This window comes from Amphiprion ocellaris, chromosome 16, assembly GCF_022539595.1.
Source record: "Amphiprion ocellaris isolate individual 3 ecotype Okinawa chromosome 16, ASM2253959v1, whole genome shotgun sequence".
Lineage (NCBI taxonomy): Eukaryota > Metazoa > Chordata > Actinopteri > Pomacentridae > Amphiprion > Amphiprion ocellaris.
Genome location: NC_072781.1, coordinates 31186082 through 31199601, shown reverse-complemented (window position 1 = coordinate 31199601; position 13520 = coordinate 31186082).

The following is a 13520-nucleotide window of genomic DNA, read 5'->3' as shown; positions in this document are numbered from 1 at the left end:
AATTAGAAAATTACATCTTAAATTTCTAAAATCTTTTTAACAATAAAACTTTTTAAAAGTTTTATTGTATTAATTTTTTTTGTTTGATTTAATTGCTTTTTGTTATGTAGTTTATTTCTTTAATCTTCTTTTTCTGTCAAGATTTTAACCCCAACCTTAAAAATGAAATAAACCCTTAAATCTAAAATACTTCTGTTGTCACAATCATGAGTTAGTCAATTATTCAGTTTATAAATTCAACTTTATTTGTTTAGCACCTTTTACACAGATGACAAAACTAAACAAGCAAAGAGAAAAAAAGCTATGATTAAAAATCAAAAACATTAAAAAAAAAACAAACAAACAAAAAAAAAACATTTAACATGGTAATAAAGTGTGTTGTGTCCAGGGGATGGAGGGAGTTTATTGAAGTCTTCTTGGGCTCACATGGGAAATCATATAAAATATAAACTTGATATTCAGTCTAAGGAAACTGGAAACTGCAGAGTGACAGAAGAACCAACAATATCTCCTGTTTTCTCCTTTAATGAGTCGACTCTTCTTGTGCTTTCAGACTAAAGAACTACAGACTCTTCACAACCTGCTCAAACTCTTGGTACAGGACCTCACCACACGGGTCAAGAAGGTTTCCGTCTCATTTCTACTCTGAAGCTCACCTTCTCAAACTGCTGACAAATGTTTCTGCTGCTCTAAAGTCTGGTCTCCAGAACTTCCTAAAAACTCTCAAAGTCTCTTCTGCTGCAGGTTGCTTTGTAGAACTGTTCCAGAAAACCTCACTAAACCACATGGAGGAGCCTCAAGATAGTCGTCCAAATGAAACTCTACAAAAAACAAACTAACACAACCCAAACACTAAAGTCTCCTGCAGCCTACCAGAGAACCTCTGAGAACAGAGAATCAGGACAGGAACTCTTACCTTCTGGACAACCAACGCTGGTTCACAAACAAGAATACAGAATGTGTCTGACCAAAAACCTCTAAAGACTCACTACAGCCAAGATAAAGACACAACTCAGCTGCAACAAATCCACTAATCACTGCACACACTAGCACCATGTGCTAACTGTGGCTAAAGAACCACCTTTACCAAGACAACTATCCAGTACAAAGCCCTAAAACACACCAAGAAACACATTAAAGACGATTTTACTGCTGGAAGCTGCAAGCCAACGCCTAAACAACAAACTAAAGCAATGGAGCCAAACCCAGTTCAGTGGTGAAGAGAAACAGAGGAAATGTTTGTCTGCAGCTAAATAAAGCAGGAAGACACTGAGCTGCTCAGGTGTTCCTGATAACACCAAGCAGTCACCTGGACAGCCAATAGGAACACAGCCACCTGGACAGCCAATAGGAACACAGCTTCCTGGAAGTCCAGAGGGCTGGGTTAGTGAAGGAAATTTAGTTTAAAGTTGAAGCAGAAAGTTAACAAAGAAAGTTGAAAACCACCTTCTGATCCCTGAAATCTCTGAGTTTTCACACAAAGAACACCTGAACATGTCAAACTGGTTCCATAGTAGAACCATCATTGTAAAAACGTCATAGTATGGTGTGTTGCTCAAAAAACATTAGGATCCGGCTGTCAGGGACAAACATGTAAGAAACATGAGAACAGAGAGAACCCAACCAGTAGGTCACAGTTTATCATCCCCCAGTCATCTCCTGAAGTCCATATGGTGAGAGACATCAGTATCTGGTTGTTCATTTACCAGAGGATGCTTATAATCATGCTGATGTGGTCTGTACTCTACAGTATTTTAGTGACTCAATAAATGCCTAAGTTGTTTTTTTTTATGCTTTTCAGTTTTAAATAAACATTTAACAGTCTATATGTAATCAATAAATGGCCTTTGCCTATCTTAAGAAAAACTCACTCAGAACTCTGATATGTTAACAGTACTAAATAAATCAATAAATACATGCATACACACATAAATAAGTTAATACATTAACTGTGTTAAGATAAGATTTAGATTTTTAAAAAAGTTGTTTATGTTTTTGCAGAATCCAGTATTGCTCACTGGTTGGTCATTACATTTTATTAGTTTGATTTCACTGTTTAAAATGATGCCACCTCTTTTCAGACAGAACCTGTGATAATAAAACAATACAAAATTTTTAGTTCCGTGTTAATAAAGCACTTAAAGCTTTAAGTATGGCTAAATGCTTTTTTCAAAATTAAATATATCACTACTTAGGTGGTAGTGGCCCCAAGTTCAGTAAAGTTGGAAAGATATTCACAGATTCGGGCTTCTAGCATCAATAACTCATTAGATATAGGTTGTCAAAACATAAACGGTGCCTCTTTCCCATTGTTGCAAGGCAGACAATGTGCTACAAGCCCAGTTTTATTAAAAGTAGCTGTCTTTCAAGCTACAGGAATAACATTGGTGTCTATGGAGTGAACAGGGTCCGTCTGCAATTTGCAAAACCGCTGCAACAGTAAAGAGAGACAAATATTCAATAACTTCACTCTTATACATTGTAGTGTCACTAAAATCACTGCAGCCTTCAACTGGCTCCTGTTGACAAAGTGTTTTAACAGAAATGTAAATGCTGTAATTTGATTCTTTTAATGAACCATGTAACTTGAATGGATGTGATGCTGGTGTGACCACAGTGCACACGTCTGATGTTGCTCACAGTGGTCCAAGGGACGCTCAGGGAGTTTGTGTGTTTGCTCACACTCAGGAAAAATTACAGGGAACATTGTTTGGGACTCAAGCAGTTCCTTCTTTTACTCACTATCTCCCCAGCCTTAGAAAAAAAAAACCTGTTCACACGGCACAGATGAGGCTGAGGTACACAGGAAATGTTTGGCTCCATTGTACAAGTTTGGGTAAACAGTTTTGTGGGTTGCCCAGTAAGCCAGTGGGTCTGCTGTTCTTTCTACAGTTGCATTCGCTGTGGCGCTTTGCATTTACCAGGCTCTACTTGCATCTTCGTCTAATAGGCTCCACAGTTGAACTGAAAAATATTGAAGATCATCATCATCATCACCAGAAATGTCGGTCATTCCCTATTCAGAAGAGAAAAAGAATACCTGTGGAAGGTGCTGCTGGTGGTGGAGGACGAGGCTGCGGTGGTGCTTGTGACGTAGATGACTGCTGCTTGGTATTCTTTATGTTAATTGTTGTGCATTCTGTTATTAAACGTTCTTTCACACTGGCTGCCACTCTGATTGGTGAATCCAAAAGTTTTGAACTGCAGAGCCACAAGTGTAGCAACAGTCAGTGAACTGTTCTTTTCTTTGGTTTGTAGTCTGTCAGCTAAGCACCTGACAAGGTTCTGTGCCAGGTGTTGTGGCATGGGGGTGGTGAGTTGGGAATATATATATATATATATATAATCTATCTATCTATCTATCTATCTATCTATCTATCTATCTATCTATCTATCTATCTATCTATCTATCTATCTATCTATCTATCTATCTATCTATCTATCTATCTATCTATCTATCTATTCTCTACGAAATACGAAATCTGACATACTACTAACTCTCAAAGCAAAAACAACAACAAAAAAAAACAATCTATTCTGCGAAAAACAATTCAAATGAACAACACTAAATAGGGATCTCCTATCCCGGAACACTCGATCCCGCTGAGTGAGTCACATAACAAACCGAACCAATCAGGTGATTCGAAGCAGTTGAGTGCTTCAAACGTCACTGAAGTGATTCAAACGTCACGAGTCACGTGACCAAACCAGCCTCGGCACAGTGGCTCGATACGTTTGCTTCATGAGCTACAGCGCATGTGTCGAAGCCTCGGGTATCAGAGGACCATCACTAGCCGTTTGGCTCCACACTTGCTGATGACCACTTCCGGTCTCAGAAAATGAAAAAACGGACCTTTTTTCGTTTCTGTCTCTTACTGGTTTTACTTTTTTGTTATTCTAAATATAAAATGAAAATCAAAGCATTTTTAAAATTTCGTACATCCCTTTATGATCATGAAAAGGAAAAACACCTTGTATTTCAATTTAAATTTTTGTATTTTAAAACGAAAATCAAATAACCACTCGTTTTTTGTTTTTCAATACCCGTTTCAGAACGGAAAATCCAATTGCCAAAATATACACGGACCCTGACTGTATTTCTGATTAATCTAATGTTATCTTCATTGAAAAAAATGCTTTTCTTTCAAAAATAATGACATTTGAACGGTAGAGTATATATTTGAAATTTTGCCACCATTACCTTCCTTTTTTCTTGGTTTTCAACTAACATTTTATGTCCTGTGATCATGAGAGTCCCCGGCTACTAACAGGATAAGGCAGCAAAAGTAAAAGCTGATTAAATTCTAAAGATATTACATTCCATTAAGATCCTGTTTTCCATCATAAAAACAGCTGCATGGCAACAGACAGAAGTTATTAAGACACTGTCCTCTAGTCATAATGTGAAAAGACAACATTATGTTTCTGTTTAAAGCAGCATCAATATTTTTACTTGAATAATGATAAAATGAGAAAACATTGCAACTTGACCTTGCGGCAATTAAACTAATCTTCAAAGAGTATAAACGATCTGATTCCACCTTCATAAATGTGAATATTTTCAGAATATTCACATTGTTCCTCCACTATGACAGTAAACTGAATATCTTTACACTGCGGGCAAAACAAGACATACCAATCAACATTTTTTTTTACCATTTTCTGATAGCGTTTGGGCCAAATAACTAAAAAATCAGTCGAGCAAATAAAGGTTAGTTGCAGCTATAATGGAGACAAGGTTAAAGAGGTTGATTGTAGTGATGAACTTAATGAGAATAATCAGCTGAATTACAGCTTTTATCTAAATTCTCAGAGCTTCGGCTCATAGTTTTGATTGAGCAGCCACCAAATGTTTTTTTTTTTTAAAAAAGCAACAGTGGAACATTTAGCAGCTAATGAGCTAAATATTTCCCACAGAAGTTGTTAGAGACCAAAAAAAACCAAAGGTGGCTATAAAACACAACCTCAAATGAACAATAATGCAGCTCTTTAACAGCCCGACGTGTAAATAAACTCATTCTTTCACAGCAGAGAGACACAGAAACATCATTTTCTGATGATAATACTCACTCTGAGGGCTGCAAATGAGCATTAAGGTGTTCAGAATAAGCAACAACAGGCAAAACATCTGGCAAAGAGCCCCGAAACACGACGCAGAGGCAACAGAAGGGCACTAATCTGTCTGCTTGATTCAAATTTATTTAACAACTGTGAGATTAACATGACACTAAAAGCAAAAAATAAATAAATAAGTAAACAAAAAGATATATTCATGACGAAACAGATTTTTTTTTTCAGGAAGCTTTGGCTCACAGTTGAGGGATTTGTTCATTTTGTAATTTCAAATCCGTCTACTATCTGCACTTTGGCTCCACGGGGCATGAATGGGGATAAATATTGAACAAAAGTATTTTATGAAATGTGACACCAAGTGTAAAACAAACCGGAGAGACTAAAGGGCAGCATAACAAGTTCTGTTGTCTGCTTTTTTTTCAGATGTTTCCTTTGATTTTTTTCAGGGAGACGTTTGTTTTTTGTGGCATCTGTAGATAAAAACTATAGTTGTCTTGATCAGACTCAGACGTCTGAACTGACACTGGATCTGGATGTACGGGTTATGAAAAGAGATAAAAATGCAGTATCATCAAGCTAAAAAGTGCATCTGCACACTTAAAATCTAATTTTATGCTTCTTAAGACCTTAAAAAATCAAGAAAGTTTATCTCCAATTTCCTCAACAGAACAATACATTTTTTGGTTTACTTTTCCAAACAGTAAACTTCAACCAGCCCAAAGTCCTTTTCATCTCACATAGCCTTAAAAATCTGTACAAAATGTATTTTCCTTGCAAAAAATTTCTGATAATCTGCTTTCAAACCCGATGAATGTTTGCTACAATCACCCGACTATGCAACAGTAAACACACTGCAAAGAGTTAAACATTAAATTACATTAAATTATATTAAACAGACAAAATATCGAATGAGATCATTCAACACGATACAATACATGTCATTATGAAATTAAACAAAATTTTTAAAATACAAATATTAGAAATTACAGATAAAGTATTTTCCATCATTAAACATTTAAAGAATACAATTAAACAAGAAGAATGTTAAACATTTTTTAAAATGCAAAACATTTAATCAGATTATTGAACCCTTAAAAAGACAAAAGATTTAATTAAAAAATTAAATGTTTAATTAGAAAATTACATCATAAAGACAATAAAACTTCAAATAGGAATTAAACAGAAAATACAATGAAGCATTTAAAAACAAAACTAAACATTAAAAGGTGGTATATGTACATATAATTTAATTGTATTTAATGTTTAACTCTATTAAACAGACAAAATATTTACATTAATTTACATTTAAAAAATAAAATTAAAGAAGAATATTAAATATTTTAAAAAATGCAAAACATTTAATTAGATTATTAAACCTTTAAAAAGACAAAACATTTAATTAAAAAATTAAATGTTTAATTAGAAAATTACATCTTAAATTTCTTAAATCTTTTTAACAATAAAAATTTGTAAAAGTTTTATTGTATTAATTTTTTTTGTTTGATTTAATTACTTTTTGTTATGTAGTTTATTTCTTTAATCTTCTTTTTCTGTCAAGATTTTAACCCCAACCTTAAAAATGAAATAAACCCTTAAATCACAATGAAAATACTTCTGTTGTCACAATCATGAGTTAGTCAATTATTCAGTTTATCAATTCAACTTTATTTGTTTAGCACCTTTTACACAGATGACAAAACTAAACAAGCAAAAAGAAAAAACTATGATTAAAACTCAAAAACATTTAAAAAACAAACAAACAAACAAACAAACATTTAACATGGTAATAAAATATGTTGTGTCCAGGGGATGGAGTGAGTTTATTGAAGTCTTCTTGGGCTCACATGGGAAATCATTTAAAATATAAACTTGATATTCAGTATAAGGAAACTGCAGAGCGACAGAAGAACCAACAATATCTCCTGTTTTCTCCTTTAATGAGTCGACTCTTCTTGTGCTTTCAGACCAAAGAACTACAGACTCTTCACAACCTGCTCAAACTCTTGGTACAGGACCTCACCACACGGGTCAAGAAGGTTTCTGTCTCATTTCTACACTGAAGCTCACCTTCTCCTGCTCAAACTGCTGACAAATGTTTCTGCTGCTCTAAAGTCTGGTCTCCAGAACTTCCTAAAAACTCTCAAAGTCTCTCCTGCTGCAGGTTGCTTTGTAGAACTGTTCCAGAAAACCTCACTAAACCACATGGAGGGGCCTCAAGATAGTCGTCCAAATGAAACCATACAAAAACCAAACTAGCACAACCCAAATGCTAAAGTCTCCTGCAGCCTACCAGAGAACCTCTGAGAACAGAGAATCAGAACAGGAACTCTTACCTTCTGGACAACCAACGCTGGTTCTCAAACAAGAATACAGAATGTGTCTGACCAAAAACCTCTAAAGACTCACTACAGCCAAGATAAAGACACAACTCAGCTGTACCAAATCCACTAATCACTGCACACATTAGCACCATGTGCTAACTGTGGCTAAAGAACCACATTTACCAAGACAACTATCCAGTACAAAGCCCTAAAACACACCAAGAAACACATTAAAGATGATTTTACTGCTGGAAGCTGGAAGCCAACGCCTAAAGAACAAATTAAAGCAACAGAGTCAAACCCGGTTCAGTGGCGAAGAGAAACAGAGGAAATGTTTGTCTGCAGCTAAACAAAGCAGGAAGACACTGAGCTGCTCAGGTGTTCCTGATAACACCAAGCAGCCACCTGGACAGCCAATAGGAACACAGCTTACTGGAAGTACAGAGGGCTGGGTTAGTGAAGGAAATTTAGTTTAAAGTTGAAGCAGCAAGTTAACAAAGAAAGTTGAAAGCCACCTTCTGATACCTGAAATCTCTGAGTTTTCACACAAAGAACACCTGAACATGTCAAACTGGTTCCATAGTAGAACCATCATTGTAAAAACGTCATAGTATGGTGTGTTGCTCAAAAAACATTAGGACCCGGCTGTCAGGGGACAAACATGTAAGAAACATGAGAACAGAGAGAACCCAACCAGTAGGTCACAGTTTATCATCATCTAATCATCTCCTGAAGTCCATATGGTGAGAGACATCAGTATCTGGTTGTTCATTTACCAGAGGATGCTTATAATCATGCTGATGTGGTCTGTACTCTACAGTATTTTAGTGACTCAATAAATGCCTAAGTTGTTTTTTTTAAATGCTTTTCAGTTTTTAATAAACATTTAACAGCCTATATGTAATCAATAAATGGCCTTTGTCTATCTTACAAAAAACTCACTCAGAACTCTATGTTAACAGTATTAAATAAATCAATAAATACATGCATACACACAAAAATAAGTTAATACATTAACTGTGTTCAGATAAGATTTAGATTTTTTTTTTAAAAAGTTGTTTATGTTTTTGCAGAATCCAGTATTGCTCACTGGTTGGTCATTACATTTTATTAGTTTGATTTCACTGTTTAAAATGATGCCACCTCTTTTCAGACAGAACCTGTGATAATAAAACAATACAAAATTTTTAGTTCCGTGTTAATAAAGCACTTAAAGCTTTAAGTATGGCTAAATGCTTTTTTCAAAATTAAATATATCACTCCTTGGTGGTAGTGGCCCCAAGTTCAGTAAAGTTGGAAAGATATTCACAGATTCAGACTTCCAGCATCAATAACTCATTAGATATAGGTTGTCAAAACATAAACGGTGCCTCTTTCCCATTGTTGCAAGGCAGACAATGTGCTACAAGCCCAGTTTTATCAAAAGTAGCTGTCTTTCAAGCTACAGGAATAACATTGGTGTCTATGGAGTGAACAGGGTCCGTCTGCAATTTGCAAAACCACTGCAACAGTAAAGAGAGACAAATATTCAATAACTTCACTCTTATACATTGTAGTGTCACTAAAATCACTGCAGCCTTCAACTGGCTCCTGTTGACAAAGTGTTTTAACAGAAATGTAAATGCTGTAATGTGATTCTTTTAATGAACCATGTAACTTGAATGGATGCGATGCTGGTGTGACCACAGTGCACATGTCTGATGTTGTTCACAGTGGTCCAAGGGACGCTCAGGGAGTTTGTGTGTTTGCTCACACTCAGGAAAAATTACAGGGAACATTGTTTGGGACTCAAGCAGTTCCTTCTTTTACTCACTATCTCCCCAGCCTTAGAAAAAAAAAAACCTGTTCACACAGCACAGATGAGGCTGAGGTACACAGGAAATGTTTGGTTCCATTGTACAAGTTTGGGTAAACAGTTTTGTGGGTTGCCCAGTAAGCCAGTGGGTCTGCCGTTCTTTCTACAATTGCATTCACTGTGGCGCTTTGCATTTACCAGGCTCTACTTGCGTCTTCGTCTAATAGGCTCCACAGTTGAACTGAAAAATATTGAAGAACATCATCATCATCACCAGAAATGTCAGTCATTCCTTATTCAGAAGAGAAAAAGAATACCTGTGGAAGGTGCTGCTGGTGGTGGAGGACGAGGCTGTGGTGGTGCTTGTGACGTAGATGACTGCTGCTTGGTATTCTTTATGTTAATTGTTGTGCATTCTGTTATTAAACGTTCTTTCACACTGGCTGCCACTCTGATTGGTGAATCCAAAAGTTTTGAACTGCAGAGCCACAAGTGTAGCAACAGTCAGTGAACTGTTCTTTTCTTTGGTTTGTAGTCTGTCAGCTAAGCACCTGACAAGGTTCTGTGCCAGGTGTTGTGTCATGAGGGTGGTGAGTTGGGAATATATGTGTATATATATATATATATATATATATATATATATATATATATATATATATATATATATATATATATATATATATATATATATATATATATATATATATATATATATATAATCTATCTATCTATCTATCTATCTATCTATCTATCTATCTATCTATCTATCTATCTATTCTCTACGAAATACGAAATCTGACATACTACTAACTCTCAAAGCAAAAACAACAGCAAAAAAAACAATCTATTCTGCGAAAAACAATTCAAATGAACAACACTAAATAGGGATCTCCTATCCCGGAACACTCGATCCCGCTGAGTGAGTCACATAACAAACCGAACCAATCAGGTGATTCGAAGCAGTTGAGTGCTTCAAACGTCACTGAAGTGATTCAAACGTCACGAGTCACGTGACCAAACCACGCCTCGGCACAGTGGCTCGATACGTTTGCTTCATGAGCTACAGTGCATGTGTCGAATCCTCGGGTATCAGAGGACCATCACTAGCCGTTTGGCTCCACACTTGCTGATGACCACTTCCGGTCTCAGAAAATGAAAAAACGGACCTTTTTTCGTTTCTGTCGCTCACTGATTTTACTTTTTTGTTATTCTAAATATAAAATGAAAATCAAAGCATTTTTTAAATTTCGTATATCCCTTTATGATCATGAAAAGGAAAAACGCCTTGTATTTCAATTTAAATTTTTGTATTTTAAAACGAAAATCAAATAAACACTCGTTTTTTGTTTTTCAATACCCGTTTCAGAACGGAAAATCCAATTACCAAAATATACACGGACCCTGACTGTATTTCTGATTAATCTAATGTTATCTTCATTGAAAAAAATGCTTTTCTTTCAAAAATAATGACATTTGAACGGTAGAGTATATATTTGAAATTTTGCCACCATTACCTTCCTTTTTTCTTGGTTTTCAACTAACATTTTATGTCCTGTGATCATGAGAGTCCCCGGCTACGAACAGGATAAGGCAGCAAAAGTAAAAGCTGATTAAATTCTAAAGATATTACATTCCATTAAGATCCTATTTTCCATCATAAAAACAGCTGCATGGCAACAGACAGAAGTTATTAAGACACTGTCCTCTAGTCATAATGTGAAAAGACAACATTATGTTTCTGTTTAAAGCAGCATCAATATTTTTACTTGAGTAATGATAAAATGAGAAAACATTGCAACTTGACCTTGCGGCAATTAAACTAATCTTCAAAGAGTATAAACGATCTGATTCCACCTTCATAAATGTGAATATTTTCAGAATATTCACATTGTTCCTCCACTATGACAGTAAACTGAATATCTTTACACTGCGGGCAAAACAAGACATACCAATCAACATTTTTTTTTACCATTTTCTGATAGCGTTTGGGCCAAATAACTAAAAAATCAGTCGAGCAAATAAAGGTTAGTTGCAGCTATAATGGAGACAATGTTAAAGAGGTTGATTGTAGTGATGAACTTAATGAGAATAATCAGCTGAATTACAGCTTTTATCTAAATTCTCAGAGCTTCGGCTCATAGTTTTGATTGAGCAGCCACCAAATGTTTTTTTTTTTTAAAAAAGCAACAGTGGAACATTTAGCAGCTAATGAGCTAAATATTTCCCACAGAAGTTGTTAGAGACCAAAAAAACCAAAGGTGGCTATAAAACACAACCTCAAATGAACAATAATGCAGCTCTTTAACAGCCCGACGTGTAAATAAACTCATTCTTTCACAGCAGAGAGACACAGAAACATCATTTTCTGATGATAATACTCACTCTGAGGGCTGCAAATGAGCATTAAGGTGTTCAGAATAAGCAACAACAGGCAAAACATCTGGCAAAGAGCCCCGAAACACGACGCAGAGGCAACAGAAGGGCACTAATCTGTCTGCTTGATTCAAATTTATTTAACAACTGTGAGATTAACATGATACTAAAAGCAAAAAATAAATAAATAAGTAAACAAAAAGATATATTCATGACGAAACAGATTTTTTTTTTCAGGAAGCTTTGGCTCACAGTTGAGGGATTTGTTCATTTTGTAATTTCAAATCCGTCTACTATCTGCACTTTGGCTCCACGGGGCATGAATGGGGATAAATATTGAACAAAAGTATTTTATGAAATGTGACAACAAGTGTAAAACAAAGCCTGAGAGACTAAAGGGCAGCATAACAAGTTCTGTTGTCTGCTTTTTTTTCAGATGTTTCCTTTGATTTTTTTCAGGGAGACGTTTGTTTTTTGTGGCATCTGTAGATAAAAACTATAGTTGTCTTGATCAGACTCAGACCTCTGAACTGACACTGGATCTGGATGTACGGGTTATGAAAAGAGATAAAAATGCAGTATCATCAAGCTAAAAAGTGCATCTGCACACTTAAAATCTAATTTTATGCTTCTTAAGACCTTAAAAAATCAAGAAAGTTTATCTCCAATTTCCTCAACAGAACAATACATTTTTTGGTTTACTTTTCCAAACAGTAAACTTCAACCAGCCCAAAGTCCTTTTCATCTCACATAGCCTTAAAAATCTGTACAAAATGTATTTTCCTTGCAAAAAATTTCTGATAATCTGCTTTCAAACCCGATGAATGTTTGCTACAATCACCCGACTATGCAACAGTAAACACACTGCAAATCCATCCATCCATCCATCCATCCATCCATCCATCCATCCATCCATCCATCCATCCATCCATCCATCCATTTTCTTCCACTTATTCAGGGCTATGTCACGGAGGCAGCAGATGAAGCAGGTCATTCCAGACGTTCCTCCTCCCAGCAACATTTTCCAGCTCTTCCGGGGGGATCCCAAGGCGTTCCAAGGCCAGATGAGATATATAGTCCCTCCAGTAACTTCCTGGTCTGCCCTGGGGTCTCCTCTCAGGTGGACGTGTTTGGAAACCTGAAAAGGAAGCTTCCCTGGAGGCATCTGAATCAGACGTCCAAACCACCTCCACTGGCTCCTTTCGACACAAAGGATCAGCAGATCTACTCCGAGTTCCCTCTGGATGTCTGAGCTTCTCCCCCTATCTCTAAGGCTGAGTCCAGCCACCCTACAGAGGAAGCTCATTTCAGCCGCTTGTATCCACGATGTTATTCTTTCAGTCACTACCCAGAGCTCATGACCATAGGTGAGGGTTGGAACGTAGATGGATGGTAAATTTATTTCTCTTCACCACAACGGTTCGCTACAATGCCTGTATTACTGCTGACACCTGTCCACCTCACGCTCCATTTTCCCATCAGTCGTGAACAAGATCCCGAGATACTTAAACTCCCTCACTTGAGGAATCAATTTGCGAAGATTTTTGGTCCCACAGGTGGCCAAAAATCTGCCAAGTGCAACAAAACATATCTGACATTAGAACACCTTTTTTTTTGACTCTTTTCGCACAGCAGAAACTCAGCGAAGACCAGAGGCTTCTCAGTGCACAGCCGCCCAGCAGCATCTATCGTTAAAGGTGGTTCTTTACACTTTCTAACTTCAATAAATCGGTTCTGGCTTGAGACTTTCTTGTGTGTCCTATTTATATCAAATGTGAGGTGAAATACTGATGTGGAACTGAAAAAAATAAGAAATTTCTTGTATTTAACAGGGGTATGAATAATTTTGGACAATGTGATCTCTTTGTTACACTCTGTTAAAGATGTTTCTTTACACTTACTACCTTAAATAAACTGGTTATGGCTTCAGATTTTCTGTGTGTACTGATGTGTAACTG